At 44.4% G+C, this 16,897-nt stretch overlaps 1 protein-coding gene and 1 long non-coding RNA gene across 3 annotated transcripts in view; both read left to right on the top strand.

Annotated features, from left to right (window-relative positions):
• The window catches only part of LOC127487360 (uncharacterized), a 96,600-nt gene extending 84,352 nt beyond the window's left edge, over positions 1-12,248 (top strand). The window contains exon 2 of the long non-coding RNA XR_007914156.2: positions 1-12,248. This exon is cut by the window's left edge and continues 20,318 nt beyond it. This is a non-coding gene — a long non-coding RNA (uncharacterized lncRNA).
• Positions 1-16,897, top strand: part of WWC2 (WW and C2 domain containing 2) — a 262,307-nt gene that overhangs the window by 85,481 nt on the left and 159,929 nt on the right. The window lies entirely within an intron of this gene.

Raw genomic sequence — 16,897 nt, forward strand, 5'->3', positions numbered from 1 at the left:
CACTGCCTTCCTATGGGGTTCCTGCAGGGTGCTCTGCAGGAATATGGGACCTGGCACCTCCAGAAAGGCCATTCTTCTCTCACTGCTGATTGATAGTTTAACTAGGGATGTAATTCCAGGGGAGATCATTTGCAGCAAACTTTTGATGATTTTGCTCTACTGCCTTGTAGCTTCCAATACCGGGTTTGGGAAGTGTGATGGCTTTATGCGTCTTGAGTTTTTTTTTTTCCCCCGATAACCTGGTTTCTGTCTGAAGGTTTTCAGCTCTTCTCTCTATCCTCATATTCTAAAGCATCCCAGTGTTGGGCGCTGAGGGAAGTGTTTTTCAGCCACTGTGCAGGGTGACCAGGCTACACAAGAGCGTAATCAGAAAATCAGTGTCTCTCACCTCAGGAAAGCTTTCCTGTACTAGTTCATATTTACTTTGTTCTGTGTCTCTCTAGAACTCATGCTAGTGAGGCATTAGACCTCCTGAACTCATCATTCAAGTGTCCCCTCTTTTTCTTCTAGTTGTCTTATTTGTTGGGAAATTTTCTTAACTGATCTTCTAACACATTAATAGATGACACAGACACTGGAGGTGGGGCCTGGCCTGCTGAGTGCAGGCCAGCTGCCTGCAGAGTTGTCCAGAGCCATTCTGGACATGACCTGTGTGGGAAATCAGTGCTGCTTGTAGCTGCTGAGACTTTGGTGTTGCTTTTTACTTGGGTGTTACCAAGCCTATCCTGACTGAGATGGCTGTCAGTCACATTTAAGAAGTAGGCATTGGGGTCAGTGCTGTGGTAGAGCAGGTAAAGCCACTGCCTGCAGTGCTGGCATTCCATATGGGCACTGGTTCAAGTCCTGGCTGCTCCACTTTTGATCTAGCTCTCTGCTATGGCCTGGGAAAGCAGTGGAAGATGGCCCAGGTCCTTGAGCCCCTGCACCCAGGTGGGAGATCAGGAAGAAGCTCCTGACTCCTGGCTTTGGATTGGCGCAGCTCCTGCCATTGCGGCCAGTTAGGGAGTGAACCAGCGGGTGGAAGACCTCTCTCTCTGCTTCTGCTTCTCTCTCTGTGTAACTTTTTTTTTTTTTTTAAAGATTTATTTATTTTTTACTTGAGGGTCAGAGTTACACAGGGGCCCAAGGACTTGGGCTGTCTTCCACTGCTGTCCCAGGCCATAGCAGAGAGCTGGATTGGAAGTGGAACAGCCAGGACTAGGACCAGCGCCCATATGCGATGCCGGCACTTGAGGCCAGGGCGTTAACCCGCTTCGCCACAGCGCTGGCCCTTCTGTGTAACTCTTTCAAATAAATAAATAAATCTTAAAAAAAAAAAAAAGTAGACACAAAAAGCTGGTTGGGAGCCATGTACTAGTGGGTGAGGCTTAGCTGTGTATTAATGATCTAACCCAGCCTTTATCTTAGGCTCCCAAAGATGTCGGTAGGTGGTTTTCTCTTGTGTTGGTTAGTTTTCCTAGAGACAACTCCACCATCACCTACCTGGCAAATACAGACTCTGCTCCTGGCATACTGCAAACTGAGTGATGGAAGTGGGGTTTGGGAGGCTTGCTATTTGCAGGATACATGGTTGCTTAGATCTTGCTTTTAGTAAGGTACTCCTGCTTTCCAGCCATACCCAGCTGACTAGAAAACCACAGCCCTTCTGATTGAGTCTCTGCAGAATAAGCCTTGTTCTGCCCATGTTGGGAAAAGGCAGGCTGGGGATCTGACTGCATCGTGGGCTTCTCAGAGTCCCCTATAGTCAAACTCTACTGCCTGCAGCCCTGGGTGCTGGCACTGCAGAGCCATTTTAGGCTTGGTGGTATGAATTGATCTGCTTCTGAACTTTCTGTGTTGTCGACTCAGTCCTGTTTTTCATATCTGCGAGGCATTTGCCATTCAGCTACCAGCTGTCCACCACCCACCCAAGTATCATTACTTTTGTCTGCTGTCTTGCCTTTTGTCTTTTGTGTTTATGCTGTTTTGTAGATGGAATGCAAGTAAGTGTTCATGCTGAATATGTACTCTTTACTGGATGTTCCTTAATGATAGAATTTTTATTACCATCTTTTTATTATACAAAACTTTAGCATATGAAAACAGTAGAATATATCCATGTATACACATTTGTTATTATTAACATCAGATACACATAGACACGTGTATTTCATCGTCTTAGATCTGACAACAAACTTTTGAACACAAACAGTTCATAGAAATGGCATGCTATGAAAAAAACTATGCACAAATTTCAATTTTTTTTTAAAGATTTATTTTATTTATTTGAAAGACAGAGTTACAGAGAGAGGTAGAGACGGAGAGAGAGGTCATCCATCCGCTGGTTCATTCCCCAGATGGTTGCAATGGCCGGAGCTGCGCTGATCCGAAGCCAGGAGCCAGGAGCTTCTTCCTGATCTCCCACCTGGGTGCAGGGGCTCAAGGACCTGGGCCATCTTCCACTGCTTTCCCAGGCCATAACAGAGAGCTGGATTGGAAGAGGAGCAGCTGGGACTAGAACCAGCTCCCATATGGGATGCCCATGCTTCAGGCCAAGGCTTTAACCTGCTGCGCCACAGCGCCAGCCCCCTCATTTTTTTTTTTTTTTTTTTTTGAGACCCAAATAGGCTCACATTAACTTGTTATAGGATATCTGGATGGGATGTACTTTGAGGCACCAAGAAGGATAAGATACTGGTTTGAATAGTAACATGAATTCCACTAAAAATGAAGGAAAAACAAACATCAAATTTATGGTGAAGCTCTGGTGGTAGAATGGTGTGATCGTTGATCTTTCTGTGAAGTTCATAGAGATAGTGCCCAAGAGAAATCAGTAATTTAGAAATAGATAACTCATTTTAAGAAGGGGTTACACCAAGCTGAGGCTGAAGCCTGCAGTGGTAGAGCATCCATATAAGTTTGTAAAGAAAAAGTAGTCTTGTTTGTGCCCTAATTGAGGAGGACTAACGATTAATAGCAAAACACTAGCTAGCACCATGCACATCTCAGTTCATTGTAGTCAATTCTTTTTTTTTTTTTTTGAGATGTATTTATTTGAAAGTCAGAGTTACCCAGAGAGAGAGAGAGAGAGAGAGAGAGAGGGGTCTTCCATTCACTGGTTCACTCCCCAAATGGCCACAATGGCCGGAGCTGTGCCCATCTGAACTCAGGAGCCAGGAGCTTCTTCCGGGTCTCCCATGTGGGTGCAGGGGCCCAAGGACTTGGGCCATCTTGTACTGCTTTCCCAGGCCATTGCAGAGAGCTGGATTGGAAGTGGAGCAACCGGGTCTCGAACCGGCACCTATATTGGATGCCAGTGCTTCAGGCCAGGGTGTTAACCTGCTGCACCACAGTGCCAACCCCCATTGTAGTCAATTCTAACTGAAAAATCGAAGACGAGCAACCTTTCTGCTTGATGGGTGCCAAGACTGTAGTGCTCAGCTCAGCAGCAGAGAAGAGATGAAGTACATGGAACTTTTAAACAAATGGGATCAAGTTTCTGAAGCATTTCTTCTAGTATTGTAGCAGGAGTTGAACCATGGCTGTTATTGGTATAATCCTGAAAACACAATCAAAGCACTGGCTACCAGAGGTGGATGTGATCCATTCAAAGCAAAATGTAATGATTAAGAGCAAAGATTGCGACAGTGTTTTTTGGGGGCTGCATAAGGGTAAAATAATGGGTGTGTAGGGTAAAAGAATGATAACATCTGCTTCTCGTGAGAGTGTTTTGGGAAATCAGTCACAGATGTAGCAGACAAATTCCCAGGAAAGCTTTTTCAGAATCTTTCTCCACCTCAGCAGTGCTTCAGCTCTCGTCAGACAAGGGCAGTGTTGGGAGAGTTTGGACAGAGAATTGTTAGGCGTGTGCCTTGCAGTCCTGATTGGGCTCCTTCTGTCTTCTTTTTGTTTCCTAATCTTACAAAATCTTTAAAGGCCCTCATTTGTTCAGTTAATAGCATAAAAAGACTGCATTTATATGGCTTATTCCCAAGAGCCTCAAGTATTTTTGAGTTAGACTAAATGGTTGGTATTACCAGTTAGAAGTGTCTTGAACCTCATGGGGATTATGTTGAGAAGTTTTAATTCTTTAATTCCATTTTCCTGCAAAACTTCTGAAGTTTCCTTTATTTCTTCCTCGCTCTGTTTTTGTGTGTACAATATTTTCTAAATATATTACATGTAAAGTAAATATGTTTGTATCCATATTTTTTGCTTTAGCATTTGAAGACAAGTGACAGATACCATGGCCTTGAACTACTAAATAGTTCATTCATTTTCCAAGAAAAAAAGTAATCTCTTACAGAACTGTAATAGCATTGTCATTCTGTGGAAATAGAAGTATAGCTCAATAATATGTCTAAATTACATAGCTGCTTCAAAAATTCATTTATAACCCTTCCCCCTCCCCCCTCCCCCCCAAGGACTATGTTCCAGTAGAGATAAACATGCTGCACTTGGCTACTTCTCTTTTGGTTTAGAATAATTCTGAAAGCTTTTTTTTTTAATTTCTTTTTTTTTTTGCTTTTAATTCATCTTGAACAGTATTAGCACCTGTAGAACTGGATAGATAACTAAAGACGAAGTCACAATATGGATGTTGGTGAAAGCTTATGGGAACAGAATGAACTTTACTATAGAAAGTGATTTTAATTACTGGTTTTTCTAACTTAGGTACCATTAATCCAGAATTCAACCAAGCCATGCTTTGCACATTCATCTTACTAACATTTGAAATAAAGAAGCAGTATTTATCTGTGCATTGAATTCTATTTAGAGTTTTCCCAGTCCACCCCACTTCACCTTGCATAGTTTGCCAGCATTCATTTTGTTTGCTTCAAATTGAATTTGAGTCGAAGCCCAAAGGGCGTGCATTTTTGTTTATGACTAATGGCTGATCTCTGAAGTTATCAGACATTCCTCACATTCCATATGTCTAATTTCTAGTGCTTGGAGGATTTGGTGCTATGCCAGAAGAAAATAGAGGCTAGAGAGCACAAGGAAATACCACCAAGGAAAGAGTGTCCACATCAGTTATAACAATGCAATCCAATGTTTAAGTAGCAAAGCAAACGCTAGGTATGGAACTGATTTGTAGCACGTTAGTGCCACTCCTTAGTCTGCTCAGGAACAGTCTTTATATTTTCTGATATTTGATTCTCAAAATTCCAATCCTGGAGCTTTTTTTTTTTTTTTTTAAATTTTTAATTTCTTCAGTTTCTTCATTGTACGGAGGGCCAGGATGAGGTGTTTTTCAGTTCTAACCAATAAATGCTTACAAAAGCCCAGTGTCCTGAGTGTGACCTAACGTGTACTTGACTGGGGCCGTGAAAACAGATGTGATAGTTAATGGAATATAATTGATTGGACACACAGCTGAGAACCAGCCATTGTTTTGGTTACTAAGGACTACCTTGGTGTGCAGAGCAAGTCTTGGAGATTTAGGAAGACAGATGATACCAGTAAAAACAGTAAATTGAGATATGATAATAGCATTAAAACAAAAAGCTAGGTGATGTCATAGCCAGCAACTACTGTGGACAGACTCATGTACTAGTCTCCTATGCTGAAGGAAGCAGCAACCTGTAAGTGTTTGTTGTACTCTTCTGGTGTTCACCAGGGTTCAAGAAAGGTGAAATATGGAGGATGTTTCCTCTTCTTAATGGAATCATTCCATTTAAAATAGGTGAACAGATGTTCTGTACAAACTGATTGCACTCAAGACTTACGTCCTAAGTTTAAAAAACCTTAGCCAGTGTTACCAAAAAAGAAATTCAGGGGAACATTTATGAATGCAGGCACACATATTTTACGTGTCTGCAGAGAGTCCTCTTTGAAGTGTTAAGCTTGCTTTCCAGAGTGTGCTTTCACTCCACTGTTGGAGGCTGCAGGTGCATGGAGGTAGACTGACTGATTTACCTTCTCAAAGCTTTCTTTGGAAGCAGCCTTGGTTTAATTATGTGGGAATCTGTCAGGTGTCTCCATGGTCTTCGTATTCTGGAAGGCCTGGACTTAGCAGCACTTAATTGAAGGTTTCTTCTCCACTTTGGACCCCCTGGAAGGTCACCAGGAGTCAGATGCTCAATAACTCTGCTTAGGAGAACTAGTGAGAGACCAGGCCCTGCTAATAGAATCATCAAAGCATCGGGAAATTTGTTCAGATAGATCTAGCAGGCATTCATTGTTCATGTGACCAAACCAACATGGCTCGTTTATTCTAGGTAAGATTGACAGAATGGAGATCTGAAACAGTACCAGCTTCATGTTGTGAACATCCTGAAATTCATTTTTTTAAAAAGATTTATTTATTTGAAAGAGTTAACAAAGAGAGAGAGGTGTCTTCAATCAACTGGTTCACTCCCCAAATGGCCATAACAGCTGGAACTGAGTTGATCTGGATCCAGAGGCTTCTTCCAAGTGTCTCACATGGGTGCAGTGGTCCAAGTCCTTGAGCCACCCTCTGCAGCTTTCCCAGGTGCATTAACATGGAGCTGGATTGGAAGTGGAACAGCTGGTGTTTGAACCTGCACCCACATAGGATGCTGGTGCTGGAGGCAGGGGCTTTAACCTGCCTGATACTCATTTTGAAATCTGTTTGCTTTGCCTGTAAGTGTCTCAGTAGCTGTGGAGTATGAAACAAGATGGAAGTGAGGCCCAGATATTTCTCTACTAGTCACCCGGGCTTAGTTGTAAGGACTCTGCATTGACAGCAGCCGCACGCAGCCAGGACTCAGCACGACGGGGCTGCATACTCTGTTCAGAAGCAGCAGGCTCAGGGTGCACACTGGAAACTGCCCCCAGGCAGGGCTCTTATGCCATCACTTTACTGCCAGCCTGTGTGCTGTGTGAAGCTGCGTGGCAGGCAGTGCTTTTGAGGTTAACTGACCAAAATACCTACCGGTGTCTACCCTAGGACTTATTTAAGGATTCAGTACAATACATTGTGCTGGAAAAGCTAATATATAAACTATGATCTAAACTTAGAAAAAAATGAAGTAGTATGAAGAGCCTCCTTACTTATATTGTTCAGAGAAAAAAAATTCACAGTGACCCAATATATTTATGTTGAAAGAACCACCACTTACTTACTTTTATTTATTTATTTTTTAAAGATTTATTTATTTATTTGAAAGTCAGACATAAACACAGAGAGAGAGGGCTTCCATCTGCTGGTTCACTCCCCAAGTGGCCATAATGGCTGGAGCTGCGCCAATCCAAAGCAAGGAGCCAGGAGCTTTTTCCTTGTCTCCCATGTGGGTGCAGGGGCCCAAGGACTTGGGCCATCTTGTACTGCTTTCCCAGGCCATAGCAGAGAGCTGGATTGGAAGTGGAGCAGCCAGATCTTGAACCGGCACCCATATGGGATGCTGGCACTGCAGCCAGTGGCCTTACCCACCACGCCACAGCGCCAGCCCCATCACTTACTTTCTAGGCTGTCCTTAGAGAAAGGTCTAGAAGGTCACACACTGCATTGGTGGTAGTGGATACTTTTGAGGGCAGGAAGGTGGGAACTGGAATGAGGATTAGTGGCCAAAGGGAATGTGATCACTGTCTGTGATACTTTAACATTACATACTTAATGTCGGGAGGATGCATTCATACACTTTTTAACTAAAATTGTATATTAAAAGATTTTGAAAGCTATTTTCAGAAGATTGTTAGCTTCTGTGTGGAGTCCACTCCCTCGGCTGTGACTTGGGTGTCTGGGCTGAGGAGGGTGGCATTTTCCTAGATGAGGTGGTTTGGGGGAAAACCTGGATTAAGAAAAGTGTTTCTGCAGGGGGAACTCCAGAGCTGTGTTTTATGGGTAAGATTTGGTGTGGCTGTTAATCACCCCATGTAAGTGTCTGGTAGATGCTGTCTCTAAGAGGTGTGTGTCCATGGAGACATCCGGCTGGAAATTGCTCACTCATCGCCTCTGTAAGAGGCATCTGCTGAGCACCATGCACCATGTTACATGCTTGGCATACAGAGAAGAAGAGCCAGTGGGAGCTCAGAGAACTGAACAGACAAGGACAACTAAGATACAAGCTCAGTGAAATACTTGTGAGATACTTGAATGGGAAAATCTTTCCAAAACCGAAACTCATAAAATGTCAGTAAGTGGTGACAGCCTAGAGAACAGGATGGCTTCTCCAATAAGATGGTGTTTAAGTTCATTTTAAAGGAAGCTAATCATAAAGGACAAATGTAAGGGTGGAACTGAGAAGGGGCCAAGGTGGTGGAAACTGGAGGGACAGAGATGACATTCCAGGTAGAGGGAACTGCCTGTAGAAAAGCCTGTGTCTGCTCCCTTTGTATCAGGCTGACTAGTTTTTCCTTGACCTCTTTCAGTCTCATTTTGTAAAGATTTTTGAAAAGTTGGTGCCATAGGCACCTGCAGTACAGATGTCCTGCCTCTGAGCTGTGAAATACAGTCAAGTCTCTGTATCCACAGTTTCTACATTCATGAATTCAACCAACTGTAAATCAAAAAATATTTGAGGGTCAAGCATTGGGTGAAATGGTTAAGACTTAGCTGCTTGGGGGCCGGCGCCGTGGCTCACTTGGTTAATCCTCCGCCTGCGGTGCCGGCATCCCATATGGACACCGGTTCTAGTCCTGGTTGCTCCTCTTCCAGTCCAGCTCTCTGCTGTGGCCCGGGAGTGCAGCGGAGGATGGCCCAAGTGCTTGGGCCCTGCACCCACATGGGAGACCAGGAAGAAACACCTGGCTCCTGGCTTCAGATCAGCACAGCGCTGCCGTAGGGCCATTTGGGGGGTGAATCAACAGAAGGAAGACCTTTCTCTCTGCCTCTCTCTCTCACTGTCTATAACTCTACCTGTCAAATAAATAAAAAAAATTAAAAAAAAAAAGACTTAGCTGCTTGGGATACCTGCATCCCATATCAAAGTACCTGGCTTCTCATCTCAGCTCCAGTCCTAATTCCAGCTTCCTGCTAATGTATACTCTGGGAAGTGATGCTTCACATCTTTATGTCCTTGCTACCCACATGAGTTCCGGAATGCTGGCCTTGGCACCGCAGCGGCTGTGAACCTTTGGGGAGTGAAACAGTAGGTGGGAAATCTCTCTGTGTCTCTCAAATTAAAAAAATGAAAATAATTTAAAAAAAAACGTTAAAAATTCTGTACTGAAATTAATTATGATTATCATTCCCTAGACATACAGTGTAACAACTATTTATGTAGCATTTCTGTTGTATGATCTATTAGGAGTAGTTCAGAGATGATTTCAAGTGTGCAGGAGAATGTATATTGGTTATATGCAAGTATTAAGCCAGTTTCTGTAAGGGAGTGGAGCACCCATGGATTTTGGTACCTGTGGTAGGTCCTAGAACCCATCCCCTGTGGATTCCAAAGATTAATGGTAGTGTAGTATTTCCATCCCTGACCGTCTTGTTTTGTGGTTCCTTGGTGGTACCTGAGGGTGTCTTGTTTTGTCCTACCAGGTTTTTCTTTCCATTGTGGTGTCTAAAGAACACTGTGCCAGTGACTTTTGCCAATCACATCATGAAACCTGACCCTTCTGCCAACCTTTTAAAGGCTCATTATTTTCTTTCCCCTTTCCCAAGACCTAGGCTGGGAGGCATGTGTTTGTAGCAGCAGCATTCATAAGAGTAGGTACAATTCCAATGTCTGTAAGCTGGCAGATGAACAGGGTATGGTGCATTTGTGCAGTGGAGTACTGTTCATCAGTAAAGAAGCATGAATTCTTGATAAGTCTGCAACATGGTATGCCTTAAACGTTGTGCTGAATGCCCGAAGCCACGCACAAGAAGCCATAAATTGTGTGATTCCATTTATATAAAATTCTAGAAAAGGCAAATCTGTACCAGCAGAAAACACATTAGTGGTTGTCTGGAGCTGGGGATAGGATGGGGAATAACTGCAAATGGATGCAAGGCATTTGTGGGGAGCTGTGGCTGGGCCAAACTTAGACTGTGTGGTGTTTTAACTGTGTAAATTTACTCAAAACAACTAAGTTGTACACTTGTGATGGGAAGATTTTATGATTTATAAATTAAATGTCAGTAATTTAGTTTTGGGCTTAGTAAATTTGGCCATGGCTGATAATTGCCCAGAGCCAGAAGCTGTTGTGTGGTCAGGGTGATCAAGAGAACACAGGTGTCACTGTGGACTTTATGGGAAGGAGATTGTAGTCTGTGCCTGCTGGGGGCGGGCGGGGTGTGTCTTTTTTATTTAATATTTGTTTATTTATTTGAAAGAATACAGAGAGAAGGAAAGAGAGAGAGAAAGAGCTATCTTCCATCTGCTGGTCCACTTCCCAAATGGCCTGAATAGCTGGGGCTGGGCCACCTTCCACTGCTTTTCCAGGTGCATTAGCAGGGAGGTATCGGATTGGAAGCGGAGCAGCCAGGACATGAACCGGTGCCCATACAGGATGCTAGTACTGCAGGCGGAGGCTTAATCTGCTATGCCACAGCGCCAGCCCCTTGCTGAGGTTCTTTATTGATAAAGATTATTTTCCCTTTTAACAAATACGGAACCTCTGGGTCTGTAAGGTATGAAGATGATTGAGTTGCTTTAGTTCATATATTCCAATGAATAACTTATTATGAGGATTACTTTTGTGTTCAATTGAACTCCCACCTGTTTCCACTCTCCTAAACACTGCCTCACTGGTGTGAATATAATGCTGTCCTCATGGTACCTCAACGAGCCATACCACTCAATGTCGGTTTGTTTCCATAGTAGACACTGAGATGCTACCGTGGAAGCCTGTGGTGCCGTGAGATGATGGTTCCCCACTGACTGTGGCTTGGATGTAGTTTTGAGTGTGCACCCCAAAGGTTCACATGTTGCTGATGTTGAGGTGTGGCCTGAAGCAAGGTGATCAGCTCATGGGGTCGTCACCCTTAGGAGAGATGAACGCTGGTCTTTCAGAGTGAGCAAGTCCTCGGGAGAGCAAGTTGTTATAAAGTGAGGCCGCCCCTCACATGTGGTGCCTGCATGCAGCTTGGTTCCCTTTCTACTTCTTCATTTGATGGGACCCAGCCAGGTAACCTGTACCAGGATGGTGGTGCCATCGTTTGCACCCTCCAGCCGCCAGAATCGTGAGCCAACTACCCAGCCTCAGGTATTGTTACCGTGACAGAAAACAGGCTGAGGCACCACCTAGAGAGCAGTTACTGGTTATATGTAGAGGGAACTACTGGACGAATAGAATCAGGAAAGAGGCATTCAGTAGCTATTTGATGACCTGAATGAGTGGAATGTTTTGTTGGTAGTGTTAGTGTTGGTTCCTGTTGGCAGGAATGGAAAAACTAGACTGAAGTGGGGTAGTTTTCTTTGCAGGCTGGGTCATCTCCTGTCGTCCCACGGAAGGTGGGCACATTCCTTGAGCAGGTGCTGTGGCGCAGCAGCTTGGGGTGCCTGTGTCCTGTATTGGAGTGCCTGTCTTTGAGACCCTCCTCTACCTCTGATCCAACTTTCTGCTCACGTGCACCCTGGGAAGCAGCTGGTGATGGCTCAAGTGCCCTGTGTTCTTCTCATCCATGTAGGAGACTCGTATGGGGCCCAACTCTGGTTATTGTGAGTATTTGGGAAGTAAACCAGTTGATGAGAGATGTCTTTTTCTGGTACTCTGTCTTTTAAATAAATAAAAATAAACATTTAAAAAAAAAAAAAAACTGTGGGGACTGGTGCTGTGGCGTAGAGGGTGAAGCCATTGCCTGCAGTGCCTGCATCCCATACGGGTGCCGGTTGGAGTCCCAGCTGCTCCACTTCTAATCCAGCTCTCTGCTATGGCCTGGGAAAGCAGTGGAAGATGGCCCAAGGCCTTGGACCCCTGCACCTGAGTTGGAGACCCGGAAGAAGCTCCTAGCTCCTGGCTTTGGATCGGCGCAGCTCCAACTGTTGAGCCATTTGGGGAGTGAACCAGTGGATGGAAGACCTCTTTCTCTCTCTCTGTGTCTCCCTCTCTCTGTCTCTTTCTCTCTCTATAACTCTGCCTTGCAAATAAATAATCATAAAAAAAAAAAAAAGCTGTGAACCTTTAAAAAAGGTGGATACATTGCAAAGCCTAGTCTAGCACATTTATCTTATCCATGATCTGATCTCCCTCTGGAAGTCTCCATGCATGTACCTGCATGTCCCTCTGGCATGTCACATACAACACAGGTGAAATTTAATTAATTTTGTCACAGATGCTTTCGCTGCCCCAGGCTGACATCGCTGTACTTCTTGGAAACCCAGTTGTGTCGTGGACTCTGTGCTGCCTCATCCTTGCTTGCTGACAGCACCCCCAGCTTCTGCTTTCAAATCCAGTGGCTGTGAACTCTGGACTTTTACTAGAAGCCTTTTCTCCTCATGGCCCAGTCTCCAGGCAGCCTGCTCACCATAAGCACACACACACACACACGTACGCATGCATATACACGCACATGCACGCGTGCACACCCAGGGATCACCTCCTTGCTTCACGTTGTGGCGGCCCTGCTGCAGCCTCCCTGCAGTGGAGCAGCCCCGCCTCTGGAACAGGTGTCACTGCAGGAGGGCCTCAGAATCACATGGCGAACTTGTTACAGCGAACTGTGGGGCCAACCCACTGACTGGATGACTTAGTAGTTCTGGGGGAGCTACTGGCTAGTTTGCATTTTTTTGAAGATTTATTTTGTTTATTTGAAAGGCAGAGTTAGAGACAGAGAGACCTTCCATTCACTAACTCACTCCCCAAATTACCACAATGGCCAGGGCTGTGCCAGGCCAAAGCCAGGAGCCAGGAACAACTTCAGGGTCTCCCAGATGGGTGCAGGGCCCAAGCACAGGGCCATCTTTGCTGCTTTCCCAGGTGCATTAGCAGGGAGCTGGATTGGAAATGGAGCAGCTGGAACTCCAACTGGCACCCATATGGGACGCTATTGCTGCAGGCCATGGTTTAACTTGCTGCACCACAGCCCAGCATGCTGGCTGACACTAGTTTTCTTAGAGGTTACCAGGTAGTGCTGAAGCTGATGGTTTGAGAAACACTGCTGTGGTCTAGGGAGCCCATGAGTGTTGGAATCACTTCCTAAATTAATTACAATTTGTCACAGTTACACCATTCCCTGTCCTAAGTTTTCCACTGGCCCAGGACCATTTCCCAGTGGGGACATGGTGGAACAGGAATAGCACATTTGATAACTTCAGCTTTAAGTAACCTTACTCCCCCGAAGTTTACTTTTTTTTTTTTTTTTTTTTTTTTTTTTTTTTTTTTTTTTGACAGGCAGAGTGGACAGTGAGAGAGAGAGAGACAGAGAGAAAGGTCTTCCTTTACCATTGGTTCACACCCCAATGGCCGCCGCGGCCAGTGCACCGCGCTGATCCAAAGCCAAGAGCCAGGTGCTTCTCCTGGTCTCCCATGTGGGTGCAGGCCCCAAGGGCTTGGGCCATCCTCAACTGCCCTCCCAGGCCACAGCAGAGAGCTGGACTGGAAGAGGGGCAACTGGGACAGAATCCGGCACCCCGACCGGGACTAGAACCCGGTGTGCCGGTGCCGCAGGCGGAGGATTAGCCTAGTGAGCCGCGGCGCCGGCTGTATATAGATTCTTAAAAACTGAGGAAAGCCTTCATATGCTCATTGAAAGATTTCTTTTTTAAAAAATTATTTATTTGAAAGGCAGAAAGAGAGGGAGGGAGAGGGAAGGAGATCTCTTCCATCCACTGGTTCACTCTCCTAATGGCCACAATGCCGGGGTCTGGGCCAGGCTGAAACCAAGATCCGGGAGCTTCATCTGAGTGCTTGGGCCATGCTCTGCTGCTTTCCAAGTCCCTTAGCAGGAAGCTGGACAGGAAGTGGAGCAGCCTGGACTCAGCACTGCAGGCTGCAGTTTAACCCGTTGCGTCACAGCGCCAGCCCCTCATTGAAAGGTTTCTCACGTGTACTAATTAAAGTAACAGAAAATCCACATAGTATGAGGTTGTTTGTAATTTAAAAAAAAATACATATAAATTTATAGGTAGACTGAAAAAAATTACCAGAATACTACATGCTGCATGTCAGTTCTTTATCTCACGGGAGCGTGTTCTCCAAGGTTGATACCCAAGCTACTTCCAGACTGTGAGGAAGTTGATGGGGTTTGAGTAGTTGAACTACAGGTTGAGAGATGAGGCAGCCTTCATAGATTTTGGTTTATTTGTTTAGATAATAATCCTTTAAGTCCTTTTTCTCTCTCAAACATTCCTTCCGCCTTTGCTGTCATAGCTACGTAAATTCTCAAACTATTTTTCAACACCAAATAGTTCAACAAGCAAACATTTCTTGGCACTTAAGAGAAAAGAGGTTCAGGTTTAAATGTTAACATGACTGTTTTCATCTGTTGAGTAAAAATACCTTTTTAAAAATTTTTTGAATTATTGAAACACCCAAGATAAGTTGTTACATATTTGTAAGAATCTGTTTCCTTAAACTATTTATTATTATGCATAATGTAATTATAACATAAAAATAAATTAGAGGGGCAAACTTTTTGATATATTGTTGAAAGGCTTTTTCCTATGTGGTCCCATTTTTAGGTATTTATCAGTTATCATTCTCAAGTCAGCTTTCATATTCTTATTTGAAATAAATGTTTTTAGCATTACATTTTTGTAAGTTGAGAATTGTTAAAAGTATCTTACAGTCCTCCTGTGATATAGTTGTTTTTTATTTTGGCTTCCTTTCTAATCTTCACCTATTGGATCCACATTAGTAGAGTCTGAGGTAGATGTGGTGCTCATGAGACAGATGAGGACAGGATCTCTGCCTCTCAGTAGCACAGGCTGAGAGGAAGATGGTGTAGGTGGTCATGTGCTGTGTGGAGAAGTGAACTTTTGGGGGGGGGGGGTCATGGGACAATATGAAAGAATAGCATTCCTGTTTGAATCAACATTTTAATTTTTTTTTTTTTTTTTTTTGGACAGGCAGAGTTAGAGAGACAGAGAGAAAGGTCTTCCTTCCATTGGTTCACCCCCAAAATGGCCGCTGCAGCCAGCGCAACTAGGACAGAATCTAGCGCCCCAACCAGGATGAGAACCCGGGGTGCTGGCGCCACAGGCAGAAGATTAGCCAAATGAGCCGCAGTGCCAGCCATTTTAATGTTTTTTAATACTGCCAAATTGTTTATTAAAGGGATTATATCAAGTTACAAAGTCACCAGCAATCAATGATAGTGACTGATCCCCCATACCCTCACCAGAACCAAGTTTCATCACTAAGAGCAAACAAAAACAAAAACTTGATACCCCGTTAGTCTTTTTTTTTTAACTTTTATTTAATACACATAAATTTCCAAAGTACAACTTTTGGATTATAGCGGCTTTTGCCACCCCATAACCTCCCTCCCACCTGCAACCATCCCATCTCCCACTTCCTCTCCCATCCCATTCACATCAAGATTCATTTTCAATTATCTTTCTATACAGAAGATAAATTTAGTATATACTAAGTAAAGATTTCAACAGTTTGCACCTACACAGAAACACAAAGTATAAAGTACTGTTTGCGTACTAGTTATACCGTTAATTCACATTGTACAACACATTAAGGACAGAGATCCTACATGGGGAATAAGTGCACAGTGACTCCTGATGTTGATTTTTGATGTCAGCAATCACGCAAGGCTCTTGTCATGAGCTGCCAAGGCTATGGAAGCCTCTTGAGTACGTCAACTTCGATCTTATTTATTTATTTATTTTGACAGGCAGAGTTAGAGAGAGAGTGACAGAGAGAAAGGTCTTCCTTCCATCGGTTCACCCCCAAAATGCCCGCTAAGGTCGGTGGAAGCCAGGAGCCAGGTGCTTCCTACTGGTCTCCCATGCGGGTGCAGGGCCCAAGCACTTGGGCCATCCTCCACTGCCTTCCTGGGCCACAGCAGAGAGCTGGACTGGAAGAGGAGCAACTAGGACAGAATCTGGCACCCTGACCGGGACTAGAACCTGTGTGCTGGTGCCATAGGGGGAGGATTAGCCAAATGAGCCATGGCGCTGGCCAACTCCGATCTTATTTAGACAAGGCCATAGTCAAAGTGGAAGTTCTCTCCTCCCTTCAGAGAAAGGTACCTCCTTCTTTAATGGCCTGTTCTTTCCGCTGGGATCTCACTCACAGAGATCTTTCTTTTAGTTGTGTCCCGTCCTCGTCCCCCCCCCCCCCCAGTATTTTGGCTTTCCATACCTAAAATATTCTCATGGGCCTCTTAGCTGGTCTGAATGCCTTAAGGGCTTATTCTGAGGCTAGAATGCTGTTTAGGACATCTGCCATTCTATGAGTCTGCTGTGTATCCTGCTTCCCATGTTGGATCGTTCCCTCCTTTTTAATTCTTATCTGTTAGTATTGGCAGGCACTAGTCTTGTTTATGTGATCCCTTTGACTCTTTATTTTTTAAAGTTTTTTAAATTTATTTATTTGTTGACAGGCAGAGTGGACGGTGAGAGAGACAGACAGAGAGAAAGGTCTTCCTTTTCCGTTTGTTCACCCCACAGTGGCCACTGCAGCCGGCACACTGCGCTGATCTGAAGCCAGGAGCCAGGTCACAAGTGGTTAGGGTGGACTAACTGCAAAGGGAAAGAAAGAATTTCAACTGAGAAGCAGCTTCTTATTTTGATTGAGATGGTAGCATATTTAAAATGTATATATTTGGGGACCAGTGTTATGGTTCAGTGGGTTAAGGGGCTGCCTGCTATGCTGGTATCCCATGCTGGAACACTCTGGCTCAAGTCCTGGCTGCTCTGTTTCCAATATATCTCCCTGATAATGGCTTTGATTGCCTGTGCCTCTGGGGTCTTTTCCAAGAACACTTTGCCTATGCCAATGTCTTGCACGGTTTTCCAATGTCTTCTAATAATTTGATGGTATTGGGTCACAGATTTAATGAGTGGATTTTTGTGTAAGGTGTAAGTAGGGGTCTTGCTTCATATTTCTGCATGCAGAGATGTAGTTTTCC

Source organism: Oryctolagus cuniculus, chromosome 2 (genome assembly GCF_964237555.1).
Source record: "Oryctolagus cuniculus chromosome 2, mOryCun1.1, whole genome shotgun sequence".
Lineage (NCBI taxonomy): Eukaryota > Metazoa > Chordata > Mammalia > Lagomorpha > Leporidae > Oryctolagus > Oryctolagus cuniculus.